We start from the raw sequence: 23,401 nt of genomic DNA on the forward strand, positions 1-23,401 counted from the left end.
GGAATGCGTCTAAATGTGCCAGGGGCGTAGTCATAAGTGTTTGTCATCCGAGGGCAAATACGTACTTAGGTGTTGAAAATTAGCGTTTAAATCATCGGAGCCATTTACTTATGGGTCAAGATTAATTCTCGACATTTTCTTCGCTCAACCCGAGTGATCTATAAGTGCGCTTGGTTGATGACAACTGGTTTTTCCCTGTCAGCGATGGAATGTACCCGACAGTGAGTTTCGGCGTATCGCACGCTCGGCAGGTGCCTCGCGGTGCGTGTTTCCGGCCGCCCTGAGTGTTGGGCGCGTGTGTATCGATTCGTGGCGGCGGGCGCCGTCGCTCGATACTGCTGGCGCCCGCCAGGGGGGCGACGCGGCCGCATCCCAGAGATGCCGTGCGCCAGCAGTGCTCGGTCCCACGAGCGCCCCACCGGATGACCAATGGGGTATGCGGCATTGTTAAAGATGTTGTGAATGACTACAATTGCAATCCAGTATTGTGCCCCGCATTATTTTTCAAATCCTGATGAATGGGAGATGATAGCACGAAAACATCATGAATTAAAATTGCATTAGCACAGTATCGCAGATCAAATTAAAGGTTTAGTATTGTTTATTTTTTATTCATTGCAGAAAAAAAATTTCGGTGAATCCACGAATCATTAATCTGGTGTAAATATGGAGCCGATGCTGTCTTCGGCACGATAGCTTTCGTCCAAGTTCTGACAGGAGATTTTTGCAAAGTGAACATATTGTATCATTCTACGAGTAAATGAATGTGTATGATGCGTTATTCAAAGAAACGACCTTCTCTTTGATGGCATCTGCTCTCCTCTTTTAACCTTCATTTTCGCCTCACATTATATTTCAAATAAATGGCTATATGCTACATCTTTCATAAGTACTGCTAGGCAAATTCATATGCCGAACGGACCACTTGGCTGTGATAATTTTTAGTTAGGCTCGTGCGTGATTTCAATATCGGCTGCAGTACCACGCTTAAAAAAATATTTGTACTGCTTAATCGCTAAGGCAGCCAAGTTCGTCTTGAGCTGAATGGTTGCCAGCATTTGTCATCATGACATGGGTTTACCGTGATCAATCTTTTATAGTTAGTGAGTGCGCCGCTCAATAAGTCCTTCGGAAATATTAGAAAAACATTATTTTTGAGTAGATTTTTTTATTATTTAACATTTTGCTATCTCCTTTTAGCTCGATTCACTTTTTCCAGCTTTTCTCCAACTTTTTTATGCCGTCCAAAAAGTATGATTTCGGATTTACGTATTTGAGCCCGTATTCATCGTCCGTCATCCCTCAGTTCTTGAGATATTGTCGGATTCTCGTACTTCAAGCATTAATATTAAATTTTTAATCTGGGAAACTCCTTCGACTTGCGGAATGTCGAAGACAGGTAGCAACTTGCATGGTTTGTATGAAAGTATCGGGAAAAATAGATTAATTTCAGATATTACTACAATGCCTCAAAATTCTTCAAAGTACATCCCTTGAGCGTCGACGCACTCTTTCCTACGACTCGTAGGCTCCCTGGCAGGCGTATTCCGGAAGGTCCTCAAGGGTACGCGTGCAAGTGACGTCAAGCTTCTTTGACGGCACTTCTTAGGGTCCATTGGTGGTGTCCTTAGAGGGATGATACAACTTTTGGGAACAAGAAATAGTCTGCTGCTGCCAAATCGGGACGGTAAGAGGGTTGGGGAATCGTCGCGATGCCGTTGCAGAAGGTCTTAGCCAGCTGACACTCGAGTCTGCTCTTGGTCGTCCCTCAAGATCTCGAGGACGAGTTTATCGCAGAACTTTCGCATCGCCAAATTTTCAGTGATAATGGTGTGCACTGTTATCTTATCAATGCCAATACGGCCTGCGATCATGCGTGCACTTAACCGTCGGTCTGAATTCAGCACTTCACGCACACGTCAGGAAAAAATTGTTGCCGATACTTTTTATTTATACCTTGTAATATCGGCCATAATTGTTCCTACTTTCTCTGAGGATGCGCCTTCGACCGATTGCGGGCCCAGCCTTTTAGGCGTACCAAATGCCTCGGGCTTTGCCGGATAAACGCACTCTAGCTCTCGGGCGCAAACGGCCGTACTCGCTCACTTAGTCACTTACCTCTAGGGTCATCGAACCGCATTCCAAAGCGCTTGAGACGTGCCTTTTTTTCCTTGTTTGCACCAGTATGGACTCCCTCGCTGCTCCATGGAAACTCGGGGCTGAAGACGGGTTGTCACGCTCTGGGCTTTGCCCTCCCCCACTCCCTCTCCCAGCCAAGGCTAGGGATTCCTTGTTCCCCAGTCGATGAACTGCTAATCCAATCTTTTACGCCCGTTTTTTCTGTCTGTTTGTATAGTTTTGTTTGGTTCGTTGCTACTTGCTCAGAGAAGTCGTAAGAAAGTGGATTAGGTAATGTGGCGGCCAGGATTAGCAATCTCCACCTTGCTCAGGTGATGCATGTACGTAGACACTGATGATATGTGGCGATACGTATGCTTTAACCCTTATCCGACCTCTCAAACTAACTGCTAGGGTCATTCTTTACCGTTCGCGCATATTCAAGCACTCTTCCTTCCCTCGCACGAATGCCGGAACAAAAACGAAGCCATGACCAAGAAAACAAATTAACTTGTAAAGTAGTACTTGATGATTTGTTTATGCGCAAAAATTATGAAAAATACATAAATGCACGTGTGTGTGTCCACGAGAATTGTATATGAGCTAACATGAATTCAAGTTTATGCCCAGTGACCTAATATTTATTTGCGCATTACAGGTGCCCTAACGCCCACGCCACAAGCTCTTGCGGGCTGTTGTGTTTCGCCCAATTGCCGGCCGTTTCGTCTCCGGGTCTCTGTCTCTGTGCCTCTCTCTCGGAAGTGCCCACCTACGAGTATGCTTTCCCGTTGCCCCTTATAATTCTCACACAATGACCTAAATGCACGCGTATCTTTAATGGCGCCAGTTATTTTCCAAGCTCGCATCCCACCCCGCCTGGGGTCAGACTTAGCCGGGCATTGAACCGGCGCAACCGGTGTTGCGGCCTCGGGATGAGGCCTACTCGACTGGGGCACACAGTCACGGTGGCGTAAAGTGAGCCCTCGCTCACGCACGCACTCTACCTGTGACAGGTGGAATTTTTACCATTGCTTCTTATCGGTTTTCGTTCAAACTCTTTTGCATGGTGGTTTGCTGTTTAGGCGATTTGGCGGACTACACAATTGAAAGGTACCCTATCAACTCGGACGCACGTTGACAGGCGTCTCTGCATTCTTGTTTACCAACTCATCTGATCGGGATGGCATGAGGGTGCATGGATTCGTGTGATGTTCATATCGTTCCGTCGGACCTAAATTCATCATTAATTAGTCAACTTTGTCAGATCCCTGCATCTGTACACTGTTCTCTCTGTTGGCAATGGCCACATCGCCCTCGCTCGCCACTCATTGTCGCCCGTTCTGTTTCGTCCGCGCCTCGAGCCATTGATGCGGAGTTGGTCGGGCGAGTGACCGTGGCAGGCATTAATTGGGGACGCTGCAGAACAGTGACTGTTGTCACGTGCCTTGGTCCTCGGCCGCACCTCTGGCGGTGGAAGGGTGCCTCCTCCTCCTCCTTTATAAAGAAAAACCGGTGCTCTCTGTGTCGTGCACGACCTCGAGGTTATGATTGTTCGTTTCTTTCTTGGTTCATAAAAAATCTGCGCCAAAACAAGAGTAGGATCGCACCGTTATTTAGGCTAAACATTAGCGCGTACGCCAAATGCTTGTACATTAATGTTGAGTTTAATAAGTTTATTGGCATTCACATGATTCTTCAAAGTTGAAATCGCTCCTGATATGATGCCTTTACGACGGAGCTAAAGAATACTCGATGCAAAAACAACTGGCGAAACGGCTGATGGAAAAAGCTCATAATTCTTTGGCTTTGTTAAAAAATCGAGCCTGCATCTGCTGTTACACAAAACCCCGCAAGCCGCAGCAAGGACGTGCGGGGGTTTTGCCCCAACAACCCCCACCAGTATGTGAATTACTATTTAATACATACATTTACTATATGGCCCTATGTATGTATTATATTTATATACATCTATTTATTATACACACACACACACACACACATATATATATATATATATACATATATATATATTGGCCTTATACGTGTATATGCATTACGTATTTATTTCATGATTTACACAAGCGTGCCTAATTACTTCACGCGGCAATTGATGTGTTTATTAAATCATTTGATATTGGTCTTAAATTAAAAATATACGGGTGCTTGGGTACGATCTTGTTACGATAGCGTACAGTGCGAAGGAAGAACGAGTGCTTAAATCACTTTATCTACATTGCCAGCAATATCCCGAAATATATCCTCCCGACACCCACCCCCACCCATTTTCATATTTATTCTCTTTTATAGCAATTATTAGCAAATCTTGTGGGTTTTATCCGATCATCTTTCAGTTCAATAATTGACGCAAGCGAGTGCATTATACGTTAAATTTTTTTGTTTAATTTTGAAATGAACTCCTCGTACGGCGACAGCAACCTCGAATCCATGGACCAAGTCCTACTCCAATAATATCTCATATTCCCGTGTATTGCCACGTTAATTTTAATAGCCTTCGTTATTATTTTTTTCATTATCCAAGTACTCAATATTATCTCTTCCGCCGTCGTTAGTGATTGTAGTGGAGGTCATAAGGGCTGTTCACGAGAGCAGAATTTCCGCTTTTTAATATTTCCTTCTTTTTCGTTTTCGGCCATTGCATATGATTTTCTGACCTCAATTCTCCCCAGGGGAAGGGATTCCTTGAAGCATTAGAACGCACCATTAGCACCTTATTTTGGTGCTAATTATCTTCTAGTTAGGTCTGCGTAAACATATTCTCCAAATCACGACGGTCTGCTCTGCATAGTAATTCATCGCTTATTTTACGAGTAAACAGTTTCACACTAGAATGCAGACACCTTTATGAAAGACGTATTTTCGAGGATTTGATGTTGAAGGCTGTGATAGATAGTAGAATGATAGTCAAACGAGGAAGGGGCTGGGATATGTTAAGGAATGTTGGACGGGATGAAGGGAGGAAGGAGGTGTACGGAGATGAAGAGAGGTTTGCTGCACAGTGGAATGTTGAGTTGCGTTGTTAGGAGAGACAATATAATTATTTGGTTGTGCTTTTTTTTTAAATACTACGGTGATTCTCCTCCCAGTAGATCAATAGTTTATTCCAAAAAATGAGCTTTTATTTTATGAATTTCGGAGGAAATCGCCGTGTAAAATTGCGGTCTTTGTTTTGAGGAAACCTGGAAGTGTCCTGGAATTTTGCCCTTGGATTATTGTGCCACTCTGACACTTTCGCCGGCCGTGCGTCCGTTTCTCTCGTGGTGCGGTGGCACTGTCTTTGCCTGCTCGCGCCGATGATTAGCCACTGCGTCTAGAGAGAGATAGGATTAGGAGGGGAAAGGGGCGGCTCCCGAGGGGTCGATCCGCGTGGAGAGTCGTGCCTTAGGTCAGTGGGTAAGGGAACAGAGGCCTGCTGCTGTAGAAGGAGGCTGGCTGCTGATCTTGCGCCTGTCGCATCGCGCGCTCCTCATCGCACGGCACCCCCCCCCTCCCCTCTTCCTTCGCGGGAGGACGAGAGTGGGCGGTCCTTTTCGCCGCCCAGGCAGCGGTGTCACCCCCTCCCCGTCCCTCTCCGGCGGCGCTGGATCGATCCCCTCGTTCGCCGCGGGCGTCTGGGCCGACCGGACTCGGCCGCCTCGCTGACGGCTGAAACGGGGGTCGATGACCCCTTTCGTGCGCCCCCTCCTCCCACCGACCTCATGGATCGGCGTCGGGAGGGATCGCTGACGGGGCCAGGGGGTGGAGGGACGGGGTGTTGGCGCCTGAACAGTTCGAAGGAGAGAACTAGGTCGAAAGAGGCGCCACAATAAGAGAGGCCTTCCCGCATTCTGGGGAACGGCGCATCCCCTGTCTCTTTCTCGCCCACCCCCGGGGTGAAGGTGAACTTACTGGTCCAGGTACTCTCATTCGCCTGGTTGTTGTTATGAGGAAGGGAATTTTCGCGCCGAAAAGGTCACATCTCAATCGGGGTTTATTAAAAGCATTGTATGATATGATTCCGTCGGCGACAGTTGGCCTTTCAAGCGCACCGCGCGTGAAAATGAGTGGGTTTGGTGCCAAACGGGAGGGATGTAGTGGTGGTGGGGGGAGGAGAACCGCTGAGCCTGCGACGCGCGGACGAGGAGAGGAGTAGACGGACACTTGGGACGACGCGAAAGTGGGCGGGAGGTGCTTTCGAAGGGTACGATGTCATGTGACCAGGGGTAGATTGAAACCCGCCTTTCTGATAATGGAGACTACCAATAAGGTGAAGGGTTCGATGTTCGGCTTTCGACATCAACGCAATACTATCTATCAAAAAGATGTGTGGCAGAGAATGCAAGCACCAGTTGGGAGAGGAAGGGAAAAATATTCGGTAAAAAGCTAGCAAAAGACGTGCAAATTTTTATAGATGCTGGAGGAAGACTTTTTTCAAACAAGACTTAATTAACCAAATAAATTAGTCATTTTATTATGCGAAAAAAGGGAATATAAACGAACCACAACCGTTTACTCGACAGGCCTCCACTGTAAAAAGACAGGTCTTGCAGAATTGAAAATATGAAGGGGGAATTCTACTATTTCATGCACGTGAAACCCGTGTTTTCCGCCCTTAAAGTCACAGGTAGGGATGTGGCACATTGCTGTTTGCAGCGGACGGCGTGATGCGCCCCCCACCCCACTGAGAGGACGAGGGATGGAAGGGGAAGCTTTGGGAATGAACACTCTTAATGTTAGCGATGGGCGGGTCAGAGAAGTACCTTAGGATGAGAATGTTATATCTTCGTCAGCAGCCAACTGGGCAAGTGGAGGGAGGTGGCGAATGGAAATGAGGCCTTTCTGGTTGTGTGCCATGATCGGGAGGAACCCGCGCATCTCCCGGAATCGGATTTGCGGACAGGGTCCTACCGCCAGGCTCAATCGTTTCAGCCTCTTCCAAGCATATATTCCTTGATTATCAGGCGATACTAGAAAATGCTGAGGTTTGAAGTCTTACTGGCTTGAAAGTTGAGTTGACTCGAATATTTCGAATCGCCATGCATCAGAAATTATGAGAATGTCGAGAGAACTAATATGATTATCCGTGGAATCTCCTGGAGGTAGGTTTTAGTTACGGTGCGGATTACGTATTTAGAATTTGTCGAACGCTCTGTGGTTCATATACCGGGTTCCTCTCGAGCTGCCTGCATCTTCCGGGAGTGATGTTTCGTCGCATAAGGATTGAATAGGGGACTCGGGATAGATGGCAATGTTGGATCCTGTCACTGTGTCACACATTGTGCGCACGCTATACGGATATGTGCTGCATTTTCGTACCCTGCGACAAAATTTCCAGCGGTAAATGGATGAAAATGATCCAAAACTACCCGCCAGATTTGAACGGTTTCATGTTTTTTTTATAAATTGATATTAATAAACGTTTGCCATGTTATAACGGCTCTTTTTAATAGATTTTACTGACCGCCAATTTGAATTTACATGGCAGCAGCTGTAATTACCTATAGCTAGTCTCAAGAGGAATAGCTTTCATTTCTGCCAGCCCTAGTAACAAGCCCTTCGCTTCGTAATGGGCTGACTTCGCCTTAGGGATAACGCCAAGGCTTACGGGTGGACATTGCGTAGAATCGAACCGGCAACCCTTGGCTCTGGAGTCCGATACCTCACCCATCGTCCACTCAAACTGAGAAGTGTAGCAAACTTATTAGAGGATCCAGTTTGGGATTTACTCACGGAGTGGAGGTTGAATTACGGATTTCATAAAGTGGAAGGATGTCTCTTAAGCAATGAAAATGCATTATTAGTCCCATTGTACTTTGTTGGGAGAGATCATGTCAACAGAATTCGAAAGATTAAGGGTAGAACAGATTTTCAGATGTCAATTTTTCTACGAACGATAAGGAATCACGTTAACGCTGTCCGTCAGGGGAAAAGTACGTATTTCGGGTCAAAATTAGCCTGATGAGTAACCACCCCCTGCCACTCTCCCATCCGTGGGTTGTAGGGTACTATGTAAGAAAAGGATCATCGTTAAACTTGACCCATTGTCATTTGTGTTCACGGTTTTATTTAAATATTACCTTGGAAATGTTGTTTATAGTATGGCTCATGGGAGTGGTGTTCCAGGGGTAGAGCGTGCTACCGGATGGCCTGGGTACGATACCTGGGGACCGAAACTATGTGAGTTTTCTGATATCAGATATCCCATTGCAAAGGAAAATCGAACAGGAGAAAAAGGAACTGGCTCCAATTATTAATACCCTGCTAATTTGTGATTTTCACAGGCTTATAGTGAACTGCCCTCGCTTATCAAACTAACTTTCGGGTTGAAAAGCTATATGGTGGTATTGGCTAAATAAATATTCGTTAAAGCGTAGCGAGAGACGAAATACATATAAATGAGACATGGTGTTGGTGTGTGAGAAATCGATTTCTAATTATTATTGACGGCTTCAGATCTGGATGGTAATCACTTCAGCCTTTTTCCAAGTGAGAACTGCGAAAGGTGTACGATATATGGAATTCAGACGACTCGCTAGAGCAGTATAAAGAAGCTGATGTATTGTGCTTTCATCATACACACAAAATAAACATATCATCACGTATATTGTGATTACTCGGTCCACTCAGTCGTCCTTTTTGTTTTTTTCTTCGTATAATATCGTCCTTCCTCCGGTTTGGTCCCGAATGGGAGTGACTCTGGCTGTCTCCCTCAATTCCACTGTCGCATGCATTTGTATTTTAGTCGACTGATTGATTGTTCTCGGGACCGGACACGATGGCGACAGTTGAGCGACGGGGTGAAATAGTGTCCTGCAGACCCAGGTCTTGGGGATGGGGGCCTTGCAAGTGTCTGCCTCCCCCCCACCCAAACACCTTGGACTTTCCCCTTCCCTCCGGTCACGTGATACGTCGTCGTGCGAGCTTCGTGTCGCAATCGTATGACTTCACACCCCAATCCACCCTCCTCACCGAATCCTAACTCATCCACCCATGTCATTTTTTTCTGTGTGAGGTAGAGATTGCAGCTGTGCTCGTTCGTTTGAAAAATTATAGTGAACAAAGGCGTTGAAGAGTTTCGTTTCATTAGGGGCTCCAATAAAAAAACTAAACTTTGCTTAAAAATTTCGTTATTTTAGGGAATACTTTCTAATGAAGCGTGATTGTGAATTAGGTAGCCAGAAAATGAAATGAGCTATATTTTGTTCACGGTGGCAGCTAATGATCCCATTACTACGATGTTGTGTCCTAATTTCACGCTCAAAGTGAAAATGGAATTGGATGGTGAGCGTGGTGTAAGGCAGGCGGTTTACTCCTATGCCGAACGCGGGATTCGACGCCTCCTTGTGCTTACGTGTTTGAAGTTAACTTCTCCAATGTTAAAATTTACATCTACACCAACATGGTACCCTGCAAACCACCACTAGGGTGTGAGGCATCGAAATTAAAAATTTTAGTTACCTACTGAACCTTTGAGCCGAATTGGAGGAAGTTTTCCATCGTACGAACAAAAACATTGCAATTTCACAAATTGATTCCGATTGTCCACTTCCACGGAAATGAGTTAGCTACAGTGGCATCGCAATGTGCCACACCTGATTATGCCACCTATTGGTGAAACCATTGTTGTTGAAGTGGAAAATATGAATTAATTCGTGGAATTGCGGTCTTTTTTGTTTTCACAATGTTAGTTCCAGTTCAGATGCAAAACATTTTGACTAACGAAAATTTTTAGTACGGCTAAATGCACTACATTAGCTGAGCGTAAAATACTTTTCTACGAATGCGATACGAGCTGCTACTAACGGGAGCAACAGTGAAATAAGGGTTTACTCGTAAAACGACCCTGGTTGGATGTCGGGTTGTGTTTTGTTAAGAAAGACGAGGGAGTTCTCGCTCTTCCGTTTGGTATCTTTTGTCCATCGAAAACCTACTGTAACCGGTAGATTACCGATAATAATTATTATAGACTACTTAGAATTGAACAAATGTTATTTTCAATGTTATCATGATTTATCCTCATCCTGTGGGTCGATGGGGCTAATTATACATTTTCAATGTTAATTTTTCTATAGTTAAAGACACCCACTTCAAATTTATGTGTAAGATTTTTTCTCTTTCACCTTCGTTCCCTGAGTGATTCCGATACTATTTTCTCTAATTATCTATGTGCAATGTAAATCGAATATATAGCTTTGAAATTTCAATAAATGTTGTAATCAACTTCGCACCACCACGGTTTCGAATTTGCTTTTGGAAACCTGTGTCAGCCCTATTTTCCCCAAACATACCCAGATCCAAAAATACCCAAACCCATCATCATTAATCCAATAGTGTCGTGACGCTGCTAATTTGTTCATAATAAAATTTTGCAAACCTAGCTGCTCTACGTTGCACTCGGACCTATTTTCAAAATTAAGCCTACTTCGTGAGGATCCCACACACCCGCAACATACTCGAGGTGGGGCCTAAATAACGTGGTATAACAATGCTCCTTGACTCTCTTTTTGCAATTCTCAAGTATCCTTTTTATGAATCCCAACTTTCTTTCGCTATTCGGAAAAGTTATCGAATGTATTTTCCCCAGGACATATCTTTAATTATCGTTAAATCTAAGTATTTGACCGATCTCCGTCTATGTTGGTTCTCTTGATGTGTAAGTGATTTTGGGTGTTCTCTACCTATCCCCCCCTTTTCTCTCCCTCTCCCCAAGGCTACCTGGACAGCGATTTCCACCTAATACACATATATCGGCATGAATGGGCTACCTGGTAGTGAGATACCTTGTGTCACGTGTGAATTAGGTTGTGGAAAATGCAAAGTTATTTAATTATTTCTCTTTCAAATGGCTCCCTGCACACCATGTCTGGGTGTGAGACGGGGTTATTACGCACCAGGCATTCAGAATCAAAAATAAGTTTCTCTTAATTTTTGGCTATAATATTCGTATTTCCGTATAATAATTCAAATAAAGAAGATCATGATAACTACAGTAACTGCGGTATCTTAATTAGATACCCTTATCTACCCGTAAGAGAGGAGCTACAGGTAACAAGAAGGTCAATGAATAAAGCTAGATGAGATAAAGATAACTCACTAGGATATTAAGAGTGACAAAAATGAAAATCCTTTTCCCTCCAAGCATGGTAGGAGTCTTTCCCATCCCTTATCGTTCGTATGAAAAATGACATCTTACCACACTGACACGTATATCTGGCTATTCCACACTTAATCTCTCTAATTTTATTTACGCGATCTCTCCTACCGCAGTACATAATTGTCTAGAAGGGATCACGACTATTTAAATAATGGCTGTTTCGACTTTCAAGCAAGGCGGGTGTGGTGAAAATCTCCGATTGGATTCGGTTCATTAGCGCCGCAGAAGTCATTGAATAAGTGTAAAGAAGGGGTTACCTTTTGTTTTTACTTGTGTCTTCATATTCGCACCCTCGTACCTCGGCAACCGCAAGACACCGTCGTTTGGTTGGATACATTTTGACCCCTTTATTTGTCCTCTTGTGAGTGAGTGACCCAACTGAAGGCGTACGTGCATTTGTGTTTGTTGTAGGCGGGGGACGTCGCGGTTTGGACCCGAGGGGTGGCCGTCGCCCCCCTCCACCCCATCCCCTCCCTCGCCATTCTCTTTCGTCCAGCCGGAGACAGGGTGTGTGACGCAAGAATTGGAGTGAGCGAGCGAGAAATCAGGGCGCGAACACGATCTCTGTGATTCTGGTCCAGCAGGGGGTGGGGTGGCTCTCCAAGGGTCTGAGATCTGCCAGGGGCGGTTCCGCTCGCCGTCGCGCCAGGCTGCTGTTGGAGCGCGCGACGGGGCTGGGGAAATTGGCGGCCCTATTCGGTGGGAGGATGGGGGAGGGATAGGAAGGGCAGCCTCTTGAGCGTGAAACCTAATTCCTTTTAGTGCTGCGGTTGCCTTTCTCGTGTTTACTTTGGTCGAGGGTTGATAAAATTTCACGTACGTGCACGTTGATATAGGTCTTTATCTCCCCATATCTTTTGTTTAAACAAGTCATGGCGAGTTATTTATTACCTGTTAACGTTGTTCACACTTATATGTGTGCGCATGTATTTATTCTGGAGGACAGTCGAAACTGGAAAGAAAATACTTGTTTCTCTTTTTTTCATTTCCATGGCATATGAACATCATAATTTACGTGTATGGCACGTTAACTTTTGAGCTCCTGTATTTGTTTTATTCGCTCATTGTTACGAAGAGTAGTAGTATTGGCTAGAGTTTTCAAAATTTCTTTCATTCATTCAAATTAGAGAGAATGTCGGTTTTTGAGAGCGTGTGCGAGGGAATATTTGATTGCGCGGCCTATAGTGAAATTAATAGTGTTTTATTTTACCCAACGCATAATATAGGAAATTAATTTCTAAAAAAATTATTGTATTTGAATTATACCCATAAGAAAGATAAAAAAAATATTCTGCTAGCGACCTAGTATAGCACGGAATAGAGTTATAACAAGGGACCTATATGGTACAACGAGGATGTTAGAAAATCATTACGATCTAACAGGCTATGTCACGCCAAGATGAAAAATAAGAGGGATGATGATATCTCAAGCAACAAAAAGAATGAGATCGCTTATGTTTTCTAGGTACCTAGGGCGAATGCCAAGAAGGAATTTCGGAAAGTGTAAAGCGAATTCAAAGGGAAAATACTAACAAACAATTTGAAATAGAATCCGAAAGCATTTTGGTCGTACATCAGAGTGGTTCAGGGAAATAAATCCACCGTTAATTCACTCAAAAACGGCAAAGGCGAAATAGTACCCAGTTTTTAAAAGGCTAACTTATTGAATTCCGTCTTCCAAAGCGTCGTCACCAATGTGTCCGAGAGCATACCAAATCGTTCCCGCCAACCGATGCCCAAAATTGAAATCTGATATAATGGAATTAAACAGTTGCTGAACACTTTTAAGCCTAATAAATCCTTCGGGTTCAATTAAATACCCGCCTTATGTATAAGGAAATAGCGTCAGAAATTACCCCGTATCAAGAAACCATATTTAAGTAATAACTAAAAGATCAGAAGGTTCCCAGAAATTGTAAAACGGCGAATGCAGCGCCCATATTTAAATTCGGAGGCAAATAGGAACCGAGCATTTACTTTTCTACTTCCCTCGCATCCATATCATGCAAGGTCATGCAACATGAAAATCTAGCACGGTTTCCGAAACGGTAAATCTTGTGAGACAACTTGCGCTTTTTGTTCATAATATCTTTGTTTCGGGAGAGTGCGATGTTCCAGTGGACGCGTTTTTTCTAGGCTTTAAAAAGCCTTCGACAATATACCTCATATTAAATTACTCACAAAGCTAGAAGCATATATCATAAATAAAAATATACTAGACTGGATCAAGGACTTTTTGAATGGCCGGAAAAAAAGAATAGTATTAGAGTTAGCTCAAATGCTGTAGAAGTCACTTCAGGTGTTCCCCAGGGAAGTGTTATCGGACCTCTCTTATTCCTACTTAACGTTAACGACGTTGACTCCGTATTCACTAGTATGATACGTTTATTTACCGTCAATGATTTGGTTCACAGAGAGTTTTTATGACAAACTGGGTGGCGTGTCAAAGTGAATAAGTGGATCTAGGTTGGGAATCATTAACGGAGCGGAGGTGAAATTAAAGATTACATCTCTTGCATAAATCGGAAGTATGTCTCTTTAGCGATGATGTTTAGAATGTATCATTAGCCTCGTCGTACTGTGGTAGGAGAGATGATGCAAATAAAATTAGAGAAATGAAGTGTAGAGCAGATTGATTTAAGATGCCATTTTTTCCACGAACGATAACGTAAAGAATACTGCGCACAGATCAGACTTAGGTTAGGGAGGGAGGGGTGTTCTGGGTCGAAAGTAGTCTGGTTTGTAATCACCCCCTGCCACACACCCATCGGTGGCTTAGGCAATATACTTAAATGACAATTGAAGAACGACGAATCTAAAATATTTGGGTGAAATCGCTGAATGAGCGATTTTTGGCGGTCAAAGTCTTAATTTGTATTGCCTGGATTAGTAGTTTTTTCCACATTATCTAGGAACTAGGTCAAATTATTTGTTCACCGCTTTGTAATCATATATTTTGAAAACTATGGTCATATATTATCGAACAAAATTAGTTGTTATTATAATTAGATAACAGTTCCTTCAATATGCCTTAAAATTATTTTTTTTATGTTATATTTTATTCTTTTCAAATTTTATTTTCATTTTGAGTAGAACTCTAAAATGTGCTATTTCGTACCTTTCCCCCTGCAATTCCCAACGTGCTCCTACAGCGTGCTTTGTATGTTTTTCAACTTTAAGGTGGCTCAGATCGCTGCGAGAATTGCGTGTGTGAATCGCTCGCTCCCTTCGAGCGGGATTGCCATATGCTTCGGCCCTGACCTTCTGGATACCCTTGGCAAGATGGGCCCTAAATGGGCGCATACGAGTTGTCGTAGATGTCCTTTGAGACACGGCTGCAGGTTAATTTCCATCCTGCAACTGTGCAACGCACCATTCGTGGACAGCGTGGCCAAAACTCATGTAAAACATTCCCTATCGTCATCTTTTCATTCCTCCGTCCCCTTCTTTTGTGTGTTCAACTGTTTGCATTTTACCGTGCAACTAATTGGGTCATTTGATATTGTTTTCTGTCCGTAACATTTTAGCTTTAGGTAGTCGAAATTGTTGTATTTTACGTTGGTTGTTCCATAATTCCTTATAAAATCAGAGATTGCGCTCATGATATCGGACTGGCTTCGCTTTTAGTAAACCTTATCTCCTAATAGAGTCCTTTTAAAATTTCTTCTGTGTATCTCGTGGTTTCATTTATTTAGTCGATTGAAGCAGAAAACTTTAGTTTATTTTGTAAAATGAAAAAATAGTATCCTGTGGTGATAAAGGATCTCTATATAAAAGGCTGAACACCGGAAGAGATCAAAGTTGGATCCGAGTTGGATGTCTTTCATGACACATCTGCTCCTGTTTTTGCGACTGATAAAATTCGGTGGAGCAATGGTTATTACTCCTGGTAGGGTCACCCATGCCAGATAGGTCCAAGGATACATTCTTTCGCATTTTTGCACTTGAATAATTTGTTTATACTATGATCTAAATTCAATTTTCCTCTTTTACAGGTGCCACGGCCAGCGGATTGAGTGATAAAGAACCAGGGCGGTGGATTAACCGCCGTAAACTACAATTTCTGGTAAGTTCACGAGGTAGCGAATAAACCAAAGTGTCAGCCACATTGTTTAGGCTTGCAGTGAATGCATTTGTTTTCACATGGCAGGGATATTGTTAAATACTACCTTGATCAAAAAGTTCCCGGAATTTATTCAGAAAATTAAAAATACAAGTTTATTCATCTAAATCTATATTGTCCCCTTCAAAGTAATCCCCATCGACTGCAACACACTTATGCCAGCGCTTGATCCAATCCTCGAAACATTTTTTATATTCGGTTTTCGGTATGTCCATCAGTGCTTCCTGCGATTTTTCCATTACTTCCTCTCGGCTGCTAAAACGCGTTCCCCGTAATGGTTTTTTAACTCGATTGAACAGAAAGAAGTCACAGGGAGCCAAATCAGGTGAATTCGGTGGCTGTTGGATGGTATTTGTTGCATTTTTCGTCAAAAAATTACGAATAATGATAGCACTGTGCGACGGTGCGTTATCATGGTGCAAAATCCACGAGTTTTCTGCCCACATTTCTGGTCTCTTTCGGCGAATTGCTTCACGCAAACGTCTCATAACGCCCAAATAATACTCTTTGTTTACTGTCTGGCCTTCTGGCAAAAATTCATGATGCACTACACCGTTGTAATCCATGAAAACCGTCAGCATTGCCTTCTTTTTTGACTGAAAACGACGTGGTTTTTTTGGTCTCGGCTCATTTGGTGAACGCCATTCACTTGCCTGATGTCTGGATTGCGTGTCGTACTCATAAACCCACGTCTCGTCTCCAGTAATGATCCTTTTGATGAATGTGGGATCGGATTCAGCCTCGCAAATCATGTCTTTTGCGACGTCAACACGGTCTCTTTTTTGCATGAAATTGAGGTCTTTTGGAACCAACTTTGCTGCTACACGACGGAAACCCAAATCATTAACCACAATGTCTTGGGCGGATCCATAGGCAATGTTCAAGTCCTCCGCTATTTCTCTGATGGTTATTGACCAACATTTCTTTTACTTTATCAATTTTTTCACCGACTTTCGATGTCGATGGTCTGCCACTGCGTTCATCATCTTCGATTGACTCACGACCACTTCTGAACCGCTCGTGCCACTGGTAAACGACCGTTTTTTTAGAGAATCGTTGCCGAAACACTTTTCCAACATTTCCAACGTCCGTGCGCCACTAAATCCGTTTTTTACGCAAAATTTAATACAAGTTCGTTGTTGCAAATTTAAATCCATTTCTGCAATTGTAAAAAATCGCCAACACACACAGAGATAGATGTACTCTTGGCTACGTAACTTTTGCAAATGTCAAGTTATGACACTAAGATTTAAAGGGAATATCAACAACAGATGTACCAATTTAACAAAAAAAAACAGAACTCAAATCGGAACGATGGGAGCGCCACACGGTGGTTATTCCGGGAAATTTTTGATCAAGGTAGTAGTTCACATGACATTGACTTCACTATTTTCTAACGTCTAATTTCCGTCCAGAGTGAAGAAGACAATAGCAGCAATAATATGAATGTATGCGCAATACTCGTCAGCCACCGCTCTACTCAAAGAATCCGTAGTAACCACCAGGTGCCTGTTGGGATTCGTGGTTCTTTTTTATATAGGAAGGCGAGTGTATTACTGGTGGAGACTTTTGAAAGATATTTTGACGTCTGGACGGTGCCCGAAGTGTCAGTTGCTTGTGAATCATTTTTCTACTCAAGTGAACGAGTCCATGCACTTGCTGAATGTTATGTTGTCCCATTAGTACGGCGCGTGAAAAGTCATGAATTTGGAAGTTATTCTAAAGACGTTGAGCTCCATTCTCCCAAATTTCCCGTATGTGGCAGTTTTATGTTTATTGCGTATTTATCCACATTTGCGTCGAGCGGCAGGAGGTCGTGTCTCAAGTGGCCGTCGGGGGCGCGGGTGTTTGATTCCCCGTAGTTGCTCACATCCTTAGGATCAGTGATGCGTCTTCTATCTGAAAAATGTCGAAAGGTATAAATTTGTTACAGTGAAATTATTAATGGTCCTTGGTTCAGCTTCCTGATGTCTGAATCTGCTTTTTGAATTTTGTAGCTAGATGTCAAAAGAGGATCCGTTTGCGAACTGATGCACCCAAAATTCTTATTGCTTCGCCCCGTGGAGCGTTCGAGCTAGGCGCGTGGTGCTCGCACATTTTGGAGCAAGTTCACGATACTGGTTCATCTGGCAGTGGAGGAGGTGTCGGGGACATACGGGGGGGGGGGTGCGACCGACCACGCGGACTTGGTTGTTGTGTCGCGCACCCCTTGAGCGAGCGTGGCTGAAAACTCCGTCTCGCCCCTATCGATCCCCCCCTCCTGCCTACGTATGTTTTCCTATCTCGTCACGCCCTCCTCCCTCTCCCCTACGCGCCCCCACCCCAGTCTCTGCGCCTTCCCCCAGTCTGCGCCCCCTCCCAGTCTGCGCCCCCTCCCTCCTTTTGTCCCTCGGGGCCGCGTGTCTCCTCCGCATCCTTGTTTTATCCGTCCAGAACTTTCCCCCCTCACCCAGTGCGTTGGAACCCGACCATTTATTAACTAACTCGCAAAAAAATGTAAAGGTCTGCTCCCATCTGGACCCCTACCGTAACCCCAGACTTTCTCTCCCTCTCCCGTCCTCTCTCCTCCACTCGCGAACACCTCATTAAAATTCGCTCGAACCGTGTGCTTTCTTCCAGGGGACCTCTCTGACGTCGTTCCCCCCAAATCTCTTAGTGTTGGTTGGGGCCGTTGGGGAGAGAAATGTCTGAGAAATAACTCGGACTTGTGCGTCGGAACTCGAGGTGTCGACCACTGCAATATCGCCCTCCCCCTCAACCCTCTTCGGACAAATGCCTCTTTCGCCCTTGGAGCGGAGTTGACTTGGAAGTTGGGAGGAAGGCGACGCCCATGATTTTACCTCTTTTCTCTCATATCGCACGCAAATTGTTGACAACCGCAAACTCGCTTCTCTTTATCAAGTGTTCCCGTCAATATTTTTACGACCACCCGGGCCGTCCGAAGGATAACACGTTTGAACATTTGTTTCCGATATGTTTGTATTGGTAGGCCAAATACCGCGTTTTGTTTGATATAAAATAGTTTTCATGTGTACCTATTTGAGTACTCTTCCTTATTCGAGACGTGGTAGTGGTAGAGCATTGGGTTTAATGACCGAAGGGCCCGGGTTTGATTTGCGGGCACACCTCTGGGCATCCATGGCTTCACCCAAGTGGTGCGATTTTTTCGGGTGCCATATCCTACCATGACCCCACAAAAGACATCAGGAAAGGAGCTGGCCGAACCACCCTAATGTGTGATGCTAATGTGCCGTCGGGCGTAGTACCCAATTCTCAGCTGTCAAAATCAACCTTCTGATTGACTGAGGTGGTGAGTGTTCATGCTTGCTATCGTTGTGCTTACTTCGTTTTCGTAGATTTCTGACAATACGGGTTCATTGCGGTTAACGAGGCTCGTGGGGTTGTTGACGTCGTTACGTACATCAGCCGAAGGAGATGCTAGTTGGCTATGCGAAAGCTTTTTTTACCTGTGATATAATAATTCCTTTGGAGGCTTCTTTCACTGGAATTATTTCCGGGAAAACTACTATTTCCTTCAATTATCCCCTCTCCTCTTCCTTCAATCTGTGCTCGTATTCGGAGAGCAGAACTTCCCATCCATATTCATGGCCTTCCTGACTACATTCATTGTTCAGTCCGGCCTTTCTCCTGCAGCCATTTGTCACCTTCCCTCTCACCTCCACCCCTGCCTTCCTACCCAGACTCTTCACCTTCGTCTCGATTTTGTTATGCAAGGGAAGAACGAGTATCTGATTCTGTCTGGGGATGTCTCTCTCTCTCTCTCTCTCTCTCTCTATTATCTTTTATCATGGTGGGCGAATCTAATAAGACTTAAATGGGTGTTATTATAATTGCATATGGGTCGTAAGAAAACTCAGGTGGCCTTTGCCTTTCCATATTTCTTTAATATTTTTAATTCTTCCTTTACACGATAGCTTTGATGTCTTTTTTTTGTTAAGGTTGGCTACTGATCGACACTCGGAATATAATTTAAGTAGTAGTTACTCAGTTGAACTCTATCAATTTATTAACACTTGAAGGATTCTATAATATTTTGAGATAATAATAGCCCCTTGGCAGTTTTCCCGTGCGACGTAGAGGACCCAGATTTGTAAAATGTTGTAATGATAAACTGAGTAGCGTATTAGAAATATTAAGAGGAGCTAGCCTGGGAATAGGCGGAGCGAAGGTTAAGTTGCAGATTATATCTCTTTCATAAATTGGAAGGATGTCTCTTTAGCAATGATTTTGGAAATGTGTTATTAGCCCCATTGTGCTACGGTAGGCAATGCCAGTAAAATTAGAGAGATTAAATGTAGAACAGATAGATTTAAGATGTCACCCTTTCCACGAACGATGAGGGGTCATGATAACATTGTCCGGCCGCGGTATGGGTAAAAATGTTCGGGCCAAATTAGTCTGGTGTGTACTCACCCCCTGCTACACACCCTTAGCGGTGCCTTGCAGGGTACTAAATATACTTAAAAGTCCCAAGTCTTGCCTGCTTTCTTCCAGAATCAAGAGACTCCCATTCTTAATTCCTCCAGCATACCTCGAACACACACACTTACTCTCCTCTCGTTGCGGTTTTTAACAAACCCAACGGATTTTCTCTGAGCTTTATCCAAATCTTAAATTGGCTTTACTCCAGTGCGCGAGTTTATTATCCGCTCCTGTCCCTCCCTCTTCGCCTCACCAGTTTTCCTCCATTTCTTTGTCCGTTGCCCAATTTTGCAACTAAGTCATGCGCGAGGGGAATGCAGTATTTCCTCTGCCTCCTTTACACCCCCTGGAACTTGTCTCTCTCGTTAAAAACTCCTTTCGCCCTCTTGCAATTTCGATCACTGTCGTTCTCCTGTTAAACACGGGCTTATACCGGAGCCAGTCCTTCCTCTGCCACCCGCATCCCCTCGTCGCAATTTGTCCCCACAGCCACCCTCCCGCCGCTTCCCACGCAGCGCGCTTTCGGAAACCCAGTGGCGTCTCCGATCGATTCTGGCCCAGGATCCTTTTCGGGCGAATCGCCGCAAGGGGAGACGACGGGAGGAAATCGCTCTGCTCTCATGCCCCGAGAGGGGTCATGGCTCTCTGATCCAAAACTTGCTCTTTCTCTCTCTCCCCCCCTCACCCCCCTCCCCGGCTGCATGTCGTCCTCCTCCCCACCCTCCATAACCTTCCCCTCTCCAATCCGCCTTCCTCCCCGCCTCACTGTAAAATCCCTTCTCCCTCGCTCAGCTGCATTCCCTCCACTTCCGAGACCTGAAAGCCCCCTCCACACACTCCCCTCCCTCCCCCCGGGCGCCAAAACACCGTAATGCGTCACTTCCCCTCCGGGTCTCTCTCAACGCTCGGATGCTCATCCCCTCCAGTCTCATTACACACCCACACCACCTCCTATTCTTCTTACTCGTCTGCCTTCACCGCCGTTGCAATTCTCTCATCTTGCGCATATAACGCACGCACGACTCCTGTCGTAACCGTCGTAGGAAAACGCTCGTTGGCCAGGCTTCTATTCGCGATCGCCGTAGAGCCCGCGGTTTTTTAAAAGGACATTCTGATGTACGTAGTCGGGCGTACGTATTTTCGACTATATTTTCCTCTGCAATCTGTGAAAATTAATGTAAGTCTGGCTAACTTAAGAACTCAAAGGGGAAGTGAGCATTCTGCAGGCATCCTCGAAACGGCTTGATGTATAAAATACCTCATGTCAATAAAGAAATTACTGTTCTAGCAAAAAGCAAGAACAGGCTTTCAGGGGATTTCCCCCCCCCCTTCCCAGGAGTACTGGAAGTGACAGGGATACGGAGTGTATATCTGGTATCGTTCAAGTACTTTTTTTCAATCTTTTCCGCCTTGCTTAGTGTGATGACGGACTATCTTCGCGATCGTGTGGTTCAATTTTCAGTAAACGATAGAGATCATTCGGTTTTTTCACCAAAGTATGCTCAGGGAAAGGAAGTTATTTTTGAGAAGTGAGTCCCCTTATTTTCTTGTTCAAAAATAGGTGTTTATTTAAGAGTTCTGAAGTTGGTTTGTGTTCAATTGTTTCCTAGGTTTCGACGAATACTTTTAGTGCTTCTGTATTATTTGGTGTATTGAGTGATATCCCTTAAGAAATTAGAATTATGCGCAGGATTTAAAACGATTCTACTTGCCAAGTGGCATGGCGAGAAATATTGTAATTTTTCCTGTGAATGTTAACTCTCCTTAAATATACATTTTTTCGTGGTTTATTTTCTCTTTTTGGGAGCTTAAGCCAATCTGGGAAAAATCTGTTTAAGGTCTATGACGGGGACAAATATTTGCTATTCTTGAAATGCAGAACGGTTTAAGGCTCGCCTCGAGCGCATTGGGAGAGTTATCGAAACGTGACGCCCATGGCCGAGGAGGCATTCTATGTAACTGCAGTTACCCGTTGCTTCTAGCACACTCGTTGGCACGCCTTATGGTCCTGGTCTCTATCCGTCTCTCAGATTTTGTTACCCCGTGTGACGCGTTAAGGTCAATCATTCAGCGATCCGATTCCATTGTTTAATGCGCTGCACTCAATTTACCTATGCATATATATGTACAAATACATACATGTATGCAATTATAGATATATATATATATATAATTGTGTGTGTATATATATATATATATATATATATATATATATATATATATATATATATTTATATATATATATATTTATATTTATATATATTTATATTTATATAAGTACACAGATGAAGAGGGAATTGGGTGTAGAGTAGGTTGCTGGATTGTGTTTTGTTATGAGTCACAAAATATTTATTTGGTAGTTGTGTCCATCTAAAAACCTACCTTAACCGGTAGATAACCTTATAAAATAAAAAATGTATACATATGTATATATGTGTGTGTGTATATGTATATATATATAAATATATATATGTATAAATATATATATATATATGTGTGTGTGTATATATATATGTATAAATATATATATATATATATATACACACACACATAAATATACATATAGCTTAACCTAGGCAGTCTTATTTATTTTCACCCTTGCTGCGTATTAGATTCGCCATTTTGTTATATTTCCCTCGATCATTATTATGCCCAAACGTTTGTGTGCCGTTATATGATGGTACGCCACTGCCTTAACCAGCTGAAATTACTGTGAATTTATGCCGCTTTCGCTTTTTATCCGTTTTTCCATCTTTTTTATAGCTTTTTGATTGCGCGTTGTCAGAAAACGAGCTTTCTCTTTCCTCGCATCCCTCTCCCTCTTCATCCCAGGTGGGATGAATGCATCCTTTTCCGCCCGGGTCGTTGCTTGTTTTCTTCTTCTTCCGCCTCAACCCCCACCCCTACCTGCCCCTTCTCGCTAAGCATTTGCGACGGACTGTTCAATGTCTTTTTCGTAGCTCGCCCTTCCTCCTCTCCTGCCTCTTCCCCCACCCCCTCCCCCGCCCACATCAGTTGCCGTTATCTTTCCCTCCCTCTATCGTTCTCTCCCTCCATCATCCTCCCTATTGTCTCCCTCACCGTTATTAACTTTTACTTTTCGAGATTTTTCACCATTTCGATTAGCAGTGGGAATTCCCCTGAGAATTCTCCTCCAAAGGGAGAGTGAGATTTTCCCCCCGAAATAGCTTTTCGCCCAGGTTCAACGGCGCTCGTCGAGGCAACGATTTGCCTTCGTTGGAGATCGAACCCCGGGATTTGATGTGCGGCTGTCACGCGAGATACAGCGCCGCCTCCCTTTCCCCGAAGCTCGGGGAAGGGAGCTCATTTCCCAGGCTATGGATTTGTTACCACGTCGTCATTGATTTCAGAGCCACTCATTCAGACAGGAAAAGTTTGACCTATTTACTTTTTTAATGAAACTTAATTTTATTTTTACTCCTTTCCATTGTTTTCCTGAAGACGACTTGACTGAGAAATGCAACTGGTAGTCGAAAAGGATTTAGTTAGTCCTTTAGTTTTTTTTGCTAGAAGGAAGTAATATTTGCTAATTTCTGTTCTTTTCC

The 23,401-nt window shown here is 44.0% G+C and overlaps 1 protein-coding gene across 8 annotated transcripts in view; it reads left to right on the forward strand.

Annotated features, from left to right (window-relative positions):
* The window catches only part of hts (adducin 1-like protein hts), a 166,200-nt gene that overhangs the window by 12,828 nt on the left and 129,971 nt on the right, over positions 1 to 23,401 (forward strand). For all 8 annotated transcript variants that reach the window (XM_071592304.1, XM_071592303.1, XM_071592306.1 and 5 more), the window contains exon 2: positions 15,265 to 15,335. The gene's annotated coding sequence lies outside the window, so the exon portion shown is untranslated. The remainder of the gene's footprint in view (positions 1 to 15,264; positions 15,336 to 23,401) is intronic.

The sequence above is a fragment of the Hetaerina americana genome, unplaced genomic scaffold (genome assembly GCF_022747635.1).
Source record: "Hetaerina americana unplaced genomic scaffold, ioHetAmer1.1.p SCAF_5, whole genome shotgun sequence".
In the NCBI taxonomy this organism is placed as follows: Eukaryota; Metazoa; Arthropoda; class Insecta; order Odonata; family Calopterygidae; genus Hetaerina; species Hetaerina americana.